Source organism: Dendrobates tinctorius, unplaced genomic scaffold, assembly GCF_039654945.1.
Source record: "Dendrobates tinctorius isolate UK_male_01 unplaced genomic scaffold, ASM3965494v1 ptg000334l, whole genome shotgun sequence".
NCBI classification, from domain to species: domain Eukaryota; kingdom Metazoa; phylum Chordata; class Amphibia; order Anura; family Dendrobatidae; genus Dendrobates; species Dendrobates tinctorius.
In genome coordinates, this window is record NW_027362000.1 from 1475350 (window position 1) to 1488627 (window position 13278).

General features: G+C 41.9%; 1 long non-coding RNA gene across 1 annotated transcript in view; it reads right to left on the reverse strand.

Moving 5' to 3' along the window:
- The window catches only part of LOC141074830 (uncharacterized), a 32387-nt gene that overhangs the window by 11177 nt on the left and 7932 nt on the right, over positions 1-13278 (reverse strand). Inside the window, exon 3 of the long non-coding RNA XR_012227216.1 lies at positions 6582-6611. This is a non-coding gene — a long non-coding RNA (uncharacterized lncRNA). The remainder of the gene's footprint in view (positions 1-6581; positions 6612-13278) is intronic.

The window sequence follows — 13278 nt, forward strand, 5'->3', positions numbered from 1 at the left end:
GGGATCCCTTTAAGAGAGGCCTGGCGTCAGAACCAGAGTGCTGAGTGGATTTGACCTGACTTCCATACCAATGATCCCTTTAATAGAAGCCTGGGGTGAGAATCAGAGCGCTGAGGGATTTACCCTAACTTCCATACCGGAGATCCCTTTAAGAGAGGCCTGGGGTCAGTACCAAAGCGCAGAGTGGATTTGCCCTCACTTCCATACCGGGGATCCCTTTAAGAGGGGCCTGGGGTCAGAATCAGAGCGCAGAGTGGATTTGCCCTCACTTCCATACTGGGGATCCCTTTAAGAGGGGCCTGGGGTCAGAACCAGAGCGCTGGATGGATTTGCCCTGACTTCCATACCGGGGATCCCTTTAAGAGAGGCCTGGGGTCAGAACCAAAGCGCTGGATGGATTTGACCTCACTTAAATACCAATGATCCCTTTAAGAGAGGCCTGAGGTCAGAATAAGAGCGCTGAGAGATTTGCCCTAACTTCCATACCGGAGATCGCTTTAAGATAGGCCTGGGGTCAGTACCAAAGCGCAGAGTGGATTTGCCCTCACGTCCGTACCGGGGATCCCTTTAAGAGGGGCCTGGGGTCAGAAACAGCGTGCTTAGCGCAATTGCCCTAACTTCCATACCAATGATCCCTTTAAGAGACCATGGGGTCAGAACCACAGCGCTGAGTGGAACGGTCCTAACTTTCATACCAATGATCCCTTTAAGAGAGGCCTGTTGTCAAACCAAAGCGTTGGATGGATTTGCCGTAACTTCCATACCGGAGATCCCTTTAAGAGGGAAGATGTTCCTATGGGATGGAGGATGTGTGATGGGTATATGGGAACGGGAGGGGGTGATTCATTTCTGTCATGTGCGCTCTGCTCCTTTTTGGGGGGCAGACAATGGCTGGGAGCTTATGTTTCCGGGGATGCTAGATTTTTCCCACCCCGCCACTGTCTGCTGAGGTGTTGTCGTGGAGTGAGAAAACTGTTGCTCATAGCAACCAATCACAGCTCAGCTTCTTTTAAACAGCTCTGGTGAAATGAAAGATGCTTCGTGATTGGTTGGTGATACACACATACATTCAATTTTACATATATAATATCTATAATATAATGCTAGGAGCATCACTCCTTTATAGATATTGTGATATTGCTATTGTGATAGACTCTGACATGATCAATCTTCTGAACTTATCAAGAACGAATGGATAATGCGCCTGTACTTGGGAGTTATCAGTCCCCACACTTGTCAATTCCCACAGGAATCAGCAATCATTAGCAATAAGGCTATGAGATAATATGTTGAAAAACACCTTGCTTCCCCTATAAACACTCTTCATTTCAACCAATAAAACCAGAAAGCATTTGAGACCCGACGTGTTCTTGTCTTCTGCTTTCTCCCTGCACGTAAAATATCTCCCTACGATTTGGCCACAGACAATTAAGAAGAATCACACCTTAGTGTGAGTGCATCCACAAAATGACTTTGAAGGCCCTATATAAATATACCCTAAAGTGACACCATTCTAAAAACAGCACCTTTCAAAATTCTCAAAACCACATTTAAGAAGTTTATTATCGCTTCAGGTGCTTCACAGGAATTAAAGCAATGTGGAAGAAATAAAATGAAAATTTGGCATTTTCACAAGGGTAACTGGAAAAATTGGACCATACAATGTGTTGTGCAATTTCTCCTGACTGCATCGATACCCCATATGTGTAGGAAAACTACTGTTTTGGGCGCACGGCAGGGCTTGAAATGGAAAGAGCGCAGAAGATTGCAGATGCCATGTAACAGTCAAAGAGCCCCTGACATGCCAAAACAGAAGAAACCCACAAGTGACTCCATTTTGGAAACTACACCTCTTGAGAAATTCATCTAGTGGTGTAGTGAGAATTTTTAACCTTCAGGCTATTCAAAAAATTGTATAACATGCTGAGTCAATGGAAAATTACCATTATTTCTACTAAAACGTTGTTTTGGCCCCAAGTTTTTAATTTTCAAAAAGGATAAATAGGAGAAATTGAATGGTACAGTTTGTTACGGAATTTCTCCTGAGTGCACCGATACCGCATATGTGGTTCAAAAACTACTTTTGAGATACACTGCAAAGCTCAGAAGGGAAGTAGCGCCATATTGGAGTTCAGATGTTGCTGGCACATTGGCAGAATCCGAGTGTCACAGGTTTACCACGACAGAGAGGAGCCAGAAGACCGCAGCATCTGATTTATCCTACTCTTGCACGGAATAGAAGCACTTCACCTTCATGTTAAACGGTGTAAATTTCTTTAGACAGTGAAAAGGTTAATCGGCTCAATTGAGAGCTCCTGGAAGCTTTTCTATGCTAAGGCTTACAGCTGTGCACTGTTAGCCACTCCCATCTCCTATATAATCTGGGCCCTGGCTAGCACTCATTGCCAAAGGTAGCTTATGCTGCATGGTTGGAGGTTGTTGGTGGTTGCTATTGGAGAAGGCGTTTGGTGGATTTATCTGTGACTGTTGCTAGGTTTTGAGTGTGTGATAATTCCCTTTATTCTCCTACTTTGGTTTAACAGCATCCTCCACTCCCAGATGTTTACCTCTTTTATTTACGTGTATATATTTGTATGATTGGTATTTTCCTTTATTCCTGTTCGTATTACCTTGTTCTTCTGGTTGGTGTATTACGGTACACTACTACACACCTCTTACCTGGGTAGGGGAAGGGTACAGACTGAGGGCGTATTCTAAGGCAAGATACATAAACTTTGTGTCTTCACCATCAGAAGTAATCTGGGGAACAGGGTGAGCAAGGGCGCCCCTTGCATTAGGAACAGGGAAGAATCACCTGTTCCTGGGACACTCGACATCCAGTTGGAAGAATGTCTCAAGTGGGGTACCACAGGGCTCTGTCCTGGGCCCTGTATTGTTCAACATCTTTATCAACGATTTAGATGAAGGAATTGAGGGTAAACTGATTAAATTTGCTGATGACACAAAGCTAGGAGGGATAGCTAATACTAGAGAAGAGAGTGAGAGGATTCAAAAAGATTTAAATAAACTGGAGAAGTGGGCAGCAACTAATAGAATGGTTTTTAACAGGGAGAAATGCAAAGTACTACATCTGGGCAATAAAAATGAAAAAAGCATATATAGAATGGGAGGAATAGGGCTAAGTGACAGCACATGTGAAAAAGACTTGGGTATACTAATAGATCACAGACTGAATATGAGTCAACAGTGTGATGCAGCAGCAAAAAAGGCAAATGCAATTCTAGGATGTATTAACAGAAGCATACAGTCTAGATCACGTGAAGTCATTATTTCCCTCTACTCCTCTCTGGTCAGACCTCATCTGGAATATTGTGTCCAGTTTTGGGCACCACATTTTAAAAAAGACATCAACAAACTGGAGCAAGTTCAGAAAAGAGCGACCAGAATGGTGACCGGTCTGCAAACCCTGTCTTATGAGGAAAGGTTGCAGGATTTGGGAATGTTTAGTTTGCAAAAGAGAAGACTGAGAGGAGACTTAATAGCTGTCTACAAATATCTAAAGGGCTGTCACATTGTAGAAGGATCATCTTTATTCTCAATTGCACAAGGAAAGACTAGAAGCAATGGGATGAAACTGAATGGGAGGAGACACAGATTAGATATTAGAAAAAACTTTTTGACAGTTAGAGTGATCAATGAGTGGAACAGGCTGCCACGAGAAGTGGTGAGTTCTCCTTCAATGGAAGTCTTCAAACAGAGGCTGGACAGACATCTGACTGGGATGATTTAGCGAATCCTGCTTTGAGCAGGGGGTTGGACCAGATGGCCCAGGAGGTCCCTTCCAACTCTACGATTCTATGATTCTATGATTCTATGATTCGACAACAGAGTTGTGAAAACGAGGTGCAAGAACAGCAGAACCCCCCATAAGTGATCCCATTTTACAGGCTACATCTCTCAATGAATTCATCACAGGTATGTCACAGAATTTTATACCACTGGACGGTGAAGAAAGAATAATTACATTTTTTACCACTAAAATGTTGCTTTTAATTTTTATAAGACCTAAAAGGAAATAATGGATCTCTTTGTTTGTTGTGCAGTTTCTCCTGAGTGCACCAATACCCTACATGTGATCAGGAACTACATTTGAGACACAGTGCAAGACTCAACTCAGAATGGAAGAAGCACCATAATATAGTGCACAATTTATTGTTATGGTTTGGGGGTACCATGACCCACTGGTAGAGCCCCTGTGTTAGGATTCGTATCCAGCAGCTCTTGTGCACTAGGCGACAACTCTTCCCTCTGAGGTATTCAGCTCGCTGGACAGTTCTGTGCTAACCCAAATACTTGTACCTATGTTGTTTCTGATGGTTCCCAGCCTTAGTTCCTTTTTGTCTCCACCCTGAGTTTCTGATTGGCTCCACCCTGATTGAACACTCTATTTAAACCTGGAATTGCACTCCCTTCCTTGTGAGATTATTGAGCTACCACTCCAGCCTCTAGTCAATCTTCCTTTCACTTTCTGCTCATCCTCAAGATTATACTGATACTCTGTGTACCGACCACAGGCTTTCCCTGACTACACGACATGCTGCTCCTTTAAACTACATTGCTGCTCCTGTGTACCGACTTCTTGGCTATCCCTGACTACGCTACCTGCTGCTGCCCCTAGTTGTTGCAATACCACTGCTCCAGGCCAGGTCAGCCCCTAACACCCTGAGGTGCCAGAACAGACGAAAACCCCATTAGTGACCCTATTTTACAAACTACACCTCTCAATAAATTAATTAGGGGGTGCAGTGATCATATTGACACCACAGGTTTGTCACAGAAATTTATACCATTGGGCAGTGAAGAAAAAATAATTATATTTTTACCACCAAAATTTTATTTTAGCCACAGATTTGACATTGTCACACGGGGAAATGGGTAAAAATGGCACCAAAATTGTCACACAATTTCTGCTGAGCAGCAAAACAACTTATATGTGGCTGTACAGTACTGCTTAGCCATACGGCGAGACTCGGGAGGGACAGAGTGATATTTGCTTCCTGGAGGGCAGATTTTACTAGAATACTTTGCAGACTCCATATACAGAGCACGAAAGAGCTACAAGAGCAGAATCCTCCCTCAAGTGACATAATTTAGCAAATTACACCCCTCTGGGAATTTATCTACAGGAGTAGTGACAATTTTACTTCATGGGTGTTTTCCAGAAACAAGCAGCAGTGGATGTTGCCGATTGAAAATTGCAAATCTGCCATTGCAGTGACCAGTATGTTGCAGTGACCAGTACATTATGCCCAGCTCATGCTTCTGTAGACAAGAACCTGTAAATTAGGCGGGCTCTCATCACTAAAAAAATGCCAAACATGTGAACGCTAAATGTGGTATAGGCACACTGGGGCTCAGAAGGGAGGGGGTACTTGGATATGGGAGGGCAGAATTTAATGGATTTCTTTTGGGGGGCGAGGAGCCACAAACTGTGGCCAACTGTACTTTTATGCAGGCTTAAAAAGTACACCTCTGGATCATAGGCCAGATGGCATCCACAGTGCTTCCATCTGCCTCATTATAGGGAATCTTCCGCCAGAGATTCCGTCTGAATTACGTTTTTCAGAGATTCACATGGAAAACCAGGTGTAATCACTCAGCGTAGAGCGCAGGATAAATGTGAGCGTAGCCTTACTGAGATCTTTGGGAGGCAGAATGAACAAATCAACAGTAGGTGAAGAATTGGTTTTATTTATTTTTTTACGCCATTCCTCGTGTGGTATAATTGATTTAATTACTTTATTCTTCTGGTCAGTGCGATAACAGATAAACCAGATATATATAGTGTTTTTTATGCTTGGATGCTGTCACACACTAAAAGACACTTTATTTTTTTTGCAAAGCAAGTGTTTGCATCGCCATTTCTTGATATAATTTTACTGTATTTCTGCTGACAAAGTCATGTAAGGGTTCGTTTTTTGCAGGACAAGTTGACGTTTTTATTTTTATTTTTGGGCACATAACATTTATTGATAGCTTTCTATTCTGATTTTTGGGACGCAGAATGAACAAAAATCACAAATTCAAATTTTTTTTTATGCTGTTCACCGTGTGGTAAGATTGATAGGCAGATTTATTCAAGTGAGCACGATTACAGCGATACCATAGTTATATCATCTTTTTATGTTTTGCTGCTTTCAAACAATAAAAACTATTTTATAGAAAAAAGAATTGGTTTTGCATCGCTTTATTCTGAGAGCAATAACTTTTTTTATTTCTCTCAGGTGAGAGGTGTAAAAAGATTGTTGATGATTATAGGAAGCGATTGATTGCAGTAATTTATTCCACAGGGTGTGGAACCAAATATTAGGCTGAAGGTGCCAACAATTTGGCCGGACAATTTTTGAAGTTTTGTGTGAAATTTAGTCCAACTTGCCAGTATTTCTCTGTTTTTTTTTTTGTATTGTTCCAATACACACAAAGGAAATAAACACATGCATAACAAAACGTGTAATAGCAATCATTTTCTGAGAGAAACCCTTCATTTTCTGTAACTTTTTCAAGTGTGCCAACACTATCGGGAAAGACTTAAATTATCATGAATTTAGTCACTTATTTACCTGTGATGAGGATCTGTGGATCTCCTAGAGCTATATAAGCATGCAGAAATGAAAAAAAAAAAACAAAGTTACAAAATGCAACAATTAAAAAAAATAATAATGAAACATAAACATGTAGTGATTGTAATAAATGCACCTCTAATTATTTTTATTCACAGTTAAATTCTTGGCTTAGTAGACTTATGAAGTGGAAATATCGTTTTTTATATTATGCTTTTACAATTGAACTGGCAGAACATTTTTTTTTTCAAATAAAAATATATAAAATATAATTTGTTAACAATAAACATAAAATATTGATTTCATATTATATTCAACGTTTGGGTGCATGGCAGGGCTCAGAAGGTAAGAAGCGCTATTTAACTTTTTGAATGAAAAATTTGCTGGAATAATTAGCAGACAGCATGTCGTTTTGGAGAGCCCCTGATGTGCCTAAACAGTGGAAATTCCTCAAAGTCAGGGTCGGTGCTAGGGGCAGGCTGAATAGGCAGCTGCCCAGGGCCCTCGCTCCCCCAGCCACTGGCATGCGCGTGCCACTAATAGCGGCACATCACGAGGCCGCTATGGGGCCTGAGTCACGGGGGGCCAGGTGCCAATGCCACCTCCCCCCCTCATCATTCCCCTCTGCCTGACACAGTGGCTGCACGATGAACCGTGCTGTGTGATGGGCAGTGGAGCTTCTGAGACGTGCTGCAGAGACCAAAGCCGCATGGGAATGAGGAGAGGTTATTATAGTCTATGGAGGAGACTGCATTATATTCTATTGGGTGGCTGCATTATATTTTATGTACGAGCTGCATTATACCCTATGAGGGGACTGCATTATTCTCTATGAGGGGGATGCATTATTCTGTATTAGGGGGCTGCATTATACTCTGAGAGGGCTGCATTATACTCTGTGTGGGGCTGCATTATATTCTATGTGGAGCTGAATTATTTTCTATGGGGAGCTGCATTATAGTCTATGGGGGCTGCATTATATGCTATGGGGGCTGCATTATACTCTGAGGGGGCTGCATTATACTCTATGGGGGCTCCATTATACTCTATTGGGGGCTGCATTATTCTATATGGGGGTAGGCATTATAATCTATGAGAGGGCTGCACTATACTCTATGAGGGGGTTGCATTATACTCTAAAGGGGGCTGCATTATACTCTTTCGAGGACTATGGGGGTGCATTATACTATATTAGGACTGTATTCTACTCTATCAGACTATGGGCAGTACATTACACTATATGCACTATCTGGGATCTGCATTATACTGTATCGAGGACCATGGGGAATACATTATACTATATGAAGAACTATGTGGTGCATTATACTATGGGGAGTGCATTGTACTACATGGGAGGGCTATAGGGTGCATTATTCTATAGGGAGGACTATGAGGAGTATATTATACTATATGAAGGACTGAGAAGTGTATTATAATATTTGGAGGACTGAAGAGTGTATTATTTTACTATATAGAGGACTATTGAGAGTGTATTATACCATATGGAGGACTACAGGGAGTGTATTATACGATAAGGGGGACGATGGGGTGTGTATTTACTATATGGAGGACTCTGGTGCACATTATACTATATGGAGGACTATGGGGCACATTATATTATATGGATGACTATGGGGTGTGCATTATACAATGTGGAGGACTATGGGGCACATTATACTATATGGATGACTATGGGGTATGCATTATACAATATGGAGGACTATGGGGCACATTATAATATATGGAGGACTATATAGTGAATTATACTATGTGAAGGACTAGGGGGCGTATTCTACTAAACAAGCAAAATGCTGCCCATTCATTGAGTGATTGGATTGTTTATTCCAGAAGAAAAATCATTGTTCTCAGCAGCCCCCTGGTGAAAACTGCAGATATGCTGCTGATAACATGAAAATGTAAAGGGCCTGTCACACTAAGCGATATTGCTAGCAATATCGTCACTGTTTTTGTGACGTTATAGCGATATTGCTAGCGATATCGCTATGTCTGATACTTACCTCCGACTGCTCCCCCGCTGGTTATCGCTGATCGCGCGAGAACGTCCTGGACCGTTTCTCGTCGTCAGCTTCCTGGTGTGGAGACGAGCGACGCGTGGACGCGGGCGGGAGGACGTCAGGATCGCCTCGTCTGACAGGTAAGTAGTGACCCCCGACTCCTGCGATGTCGCTGGTGAGATCTGCCTGTGTGGCAGCTCACTAGCGACCACTTAGCGATGCACCAGCGATCCTGACCGCATCATATCGCTGGTCAGGATCGCTGGTGCATCGCTAAGTGTGACAGTACCTTAAGGGGACAGATTAATCTACTAGTGATTGTTCTGTCACCATCACTGTTCCTCAGCCAATTTAAAGAGGCCGTGAAACAAGCACCAAGCGACTTCAATATTGTCGCTCACGCTTGTTTAGCGGCCTGAACTCAGAGCATATAAATGCAGCCGAAATGTTTCTGTGTGATGGTGCAATATGTGAGCATTTGGGGCCCATTTTAAACTTTTGCCAGTGCCCCACTTTGTCTAAAACCGGCCCTGCCCCAAGTGACATGAATTTGGAAACTAGACACCGTAGGGAACTTATCTGGATGTGTGGTGAGCAACTAGAATTCCCAAGTGCTTCACAGCAGTTTATAACATTGAGCTGTGAAAATTAAAAAAAAACACAACACTTTTTCCCACAAAAAATGGTTTTTAGCCCCAAATTTTGCATTTTTATAAGGTTAGCAGGAGGAATTGTACCACACAATTTTGTTGCGCAATTTCTCATACCCAAAATGTAGAGGAAAACTACTGTTTGGCTGCACTTCAGGGTTTGGAAGGGAAGGAGCGCCATTTAACTTTTTGAAAGCAAAATTTGCTGGAATAATTAGCGAACGCCATGTCGCCATGTTTGGACAGCCTCTGATGTGCCTGTACAGTGGAAACCCCCCAGATATGACCCCATTTTGGAAGCAAGACCCTTCAGGGAATGTATCTAGATGTATGGTGAGCACCTTGAACCCACAGGTGCTTCACAGAAGTTTAGAATGTAGAACTGTGAAAATATAAGAAATCACATTTTTCCCACATAAATGATAATTTAGCCACACATTTTTGATTTTCACAAAGCAACAGGAGAAAATGTGACCTATAATTTGTTATGCAATTTCTCCTTAGTATGCAGATACCCCATATAAGGGAGTAATCTACTGTTTGGAAGCATGACAGGGTTCAGAAAATAAGGAGTGACGGTTTGAAACGCAAACTGTGAAAGAATGGTTTGTCGGTGTCCTGTTGCGTTTGGAAAGCCTGATGTGCCTAAACAGTGGAAAACCATATTGAGTGACCTCATTTTGGAAACAAGACCCGTAAAGCAATCTATCTAGATGTGTGGTGAGCACCTTGAACCCACAGGTGCTTCACAGAATTTTACAACACTGGTCTGTGGAAATTAAGAAAAAAATAAATGTTTTCACCCAAAAATGTTGTTTTAGCGTCATTTTTCCATTTTCAAAAGGATAGCAGGAGAAAATGGACCTTAAAATTTATTGTGCAATTTCTCCTGAGTATGCCGATACCCTATATGTGGCCGAAAACTATTTTTGAGGGACAGTGCACAGCTCAGAAGGGAAGAAGCATCAAATTGGAGTTCAGACTTTGCTGGACTGGTTTGAGGGTGCCATGTAACAATGGCAGAGCCCCAGGATGGCAGACCCCCCCCAGTATGAGACCTCATTTTACAAACTACACCTTCAATGAATTCATTTAGGGGTGCAGTGATCATATTGATACCACAGGTGGGTCACAGAATTTTATACCATTGGGTTTGTGAATAAAAAAATAATTACATTTTGATCACCAAAATTTTGTTTTAGCCACAGATTTTACATTTTCTTATGGTGAAATGGGTAAAAACGGCACCAAAAGTTGTCCCACAATTTCTGCAGAATGAAGAAATACCCCATATGTGGCTGTACAATACTGCTTAGGCCTGTTTCACACTTCCGTTTTTTCAAATCCGTCAAAATCCGTTGGTTTCCGTAAAAAAACGGATCCGCCATTTTTTGCAGGATCCGTTTTTTTTTGTCCCATAGACTTCCATTAGTGGTTACCGCGGATCCATCAAAAAAACGGATCCGTTTTTTTAAAAACGGATCCGTTTGCATCAGTTTCCGTCAAAAAAACGGAAACGGATCCGTTTGGCGGACACAAAAACGGAAGTGTGAAACAGGCCTTAGCCATTCGGCGAGACTTGGGAGGGACGGAATGCTATTTGCCTCAAGCACAGATTTTTCTAGAATATTATGCAAACTCCATAAACAGAGCCTCTAAGTGGAAGAAGAGCAAAATTCCCCTTCAAATTACCCCATTTTGAAAATTATATCCCTTTGGGAATTTATCTGCAGATGCAGTGACGATTTTGACTCAATGGATGTTTTCCAGAAACAACCAGTATTGGATGTTGCTGAATTAAAATTACAAACTTCCGTTGTAATGACCAGTACGTTGTAGTGACCAGCTCATGCTTATGGAGACACGCACCCGTAAATTAGGTGGGCTCTCATCTCTACAGAAATGCCAAACATGTACACGCTTAATGTGGTTTAGGCACACTGTGGGGCTCAGGAGGGAGAGGGGCATTTAGATTTGGGAGCACAGAATTCGCTGGATTTCTTTTGGGGAGCGCCAAGGAGCCATTTTGCTTTTCCAGTGCCTTTGTACTACTAATTACATGGAAGACCCTAATATTTCTGTTAACAGATGACAGACCTGTGTGGGGACTTCTTTTTTTTGTGGATTGAGTTGAAGCTTTTGTTAGGAACATTTTACATGTTTGCGATCACAACATTTATCCTCTGCTCTACGCTGAGCACTTACATCGAGGTTTCCATATAAATCTCTGACTGACGTGATTCACATGAAACCCTGAGGGATCCATTCACTATAATGAGGCAGTAGAGTTACTCTGGACTCTGTCTAGCCTCTGTTCAGTGTTGTCCTTCTTTTCACAGATGGCATTTTTATGCACGCCTAAAAAGACGGAAAACGCAAAATCTCATGTCAGACCGCGTCTAAAGTGCCTCCATCTGTCTCCTTATAGGGAATTTTCCACTGGTGGTTCCGTCTGAATCACGTATTTCAGAGACTTACACAGAAAGCCTGGTGAAAGTGTGCAAGCACAGTATAAATATGTGCCAAGCCATACTGTGATCTTTGGTGGACAGAATGAACAAATCAACAGCAGGTGAAGGATTGATTTTATTTATTTTTTATGCCATTCCTCTTGCGGTATAAGTGATTAGACGACGTTATTCTTCGGTCGGTGCGATTACAGCGACACCAGATTTATATCGGGTTTTTAAGTTTGGCTGCTGTCACACACTAAAAGATGCTTTTTATTGCAAAAACATTTTTACATCCCCATATTTTGATAGCTATAATTTTCCATATTTCGGCAGACAGAGTCATGTGAGGTCTTAGTTTTTGAAGGACGAGTTGATGTTTTCATTGGTATCATTTTCGGGCACATGACATTTTTTGATCGGTTTCTATTCCAATTTTTAGGAGGCAGAATGAACAAACACCAGCAATTCAGGATTTTTTTTTTGTGGGGGGGAGTTTATGTCGCTCTGTGTATGGTAAAATTGATAAGGCAGGTTTTTTCTTTGGGTCAGTACGATTACAGTGATACTCCATTTATATAGTTTTTTTCTGCTTTGGCACTTTTACACAATAAAAACTATTTTATAGAAAAAAATAATTATTTTTGCATCACTTTATTCTGAGAGCTATATATTTATTATTTTTCCACTGATGGAGCTGTATGGCAGCTTGTTTTTTTGCAAGCAAGATGACGTTTTCAGCTATGCCATTTTTATTTACATTAAACTGTGTTCCAAATTATTATGCAAAAAGAGTTTAGGAGTGATAAGGTTAGAAATTTTTTGTTTGTCATTTAGGCTGTGGGCCCACGTAGCGTTTTAAAACGCTCACTAAAAACCGGACTCCTTCCCAGAAATCGCGTGGTTTTTTCCGCTCGATTTTACCGCGATTATGATCGCGATTTTCGCGTGCGATATTCAAGCACTTTCCAAGCGATTTGAAGCATCGCTTGGAAAGTGATTGACAGGTTGGTCACACTCGTCAAATATAGTGTTTGACAAGTGTGACCAGGTTTTTACTATTGAGGCCGCCTATGCGGCATCAATAGTAAAAGATAGAATGTTAGCACGGGACATCAGTAGGTAAATATACCCCGATTTGTTATTCTTTTTTTTACAGGGGTATGGTACCCAGGGCCTGGAGGACAGTCTCCTCTCCTCCACACCGTGGGTACCAACCGCACATGAGACGCTTAATTTCCCGCATGGTGGGCATAGCCACATGCGGGAAGTAAGCGATTCTCATGCATTCCTATGGGTGCGGAATCGCGGCAATTCTTTGCGATTCCGCACAAAAGAATGAGCATGCTGCGATTTTTTCCGCGATGCGATTCCGCCGCGGAAAAAAGCGCAGCATTAGCACAGCATGTGCAGAATGCCATAGGAATGCATGGGGGGCGTTCTGTACACGATTTTTAAGCGTTTTTGCAGCGTTTTTGTGCCGAAAATCGCAGCAAAAACACTTAAAAATCGCTACGTGGGCACATAGCCTTAAACTCATTGATGGTGATGTGTGTCAGGGCTCTTTATATCACTGAAAGCA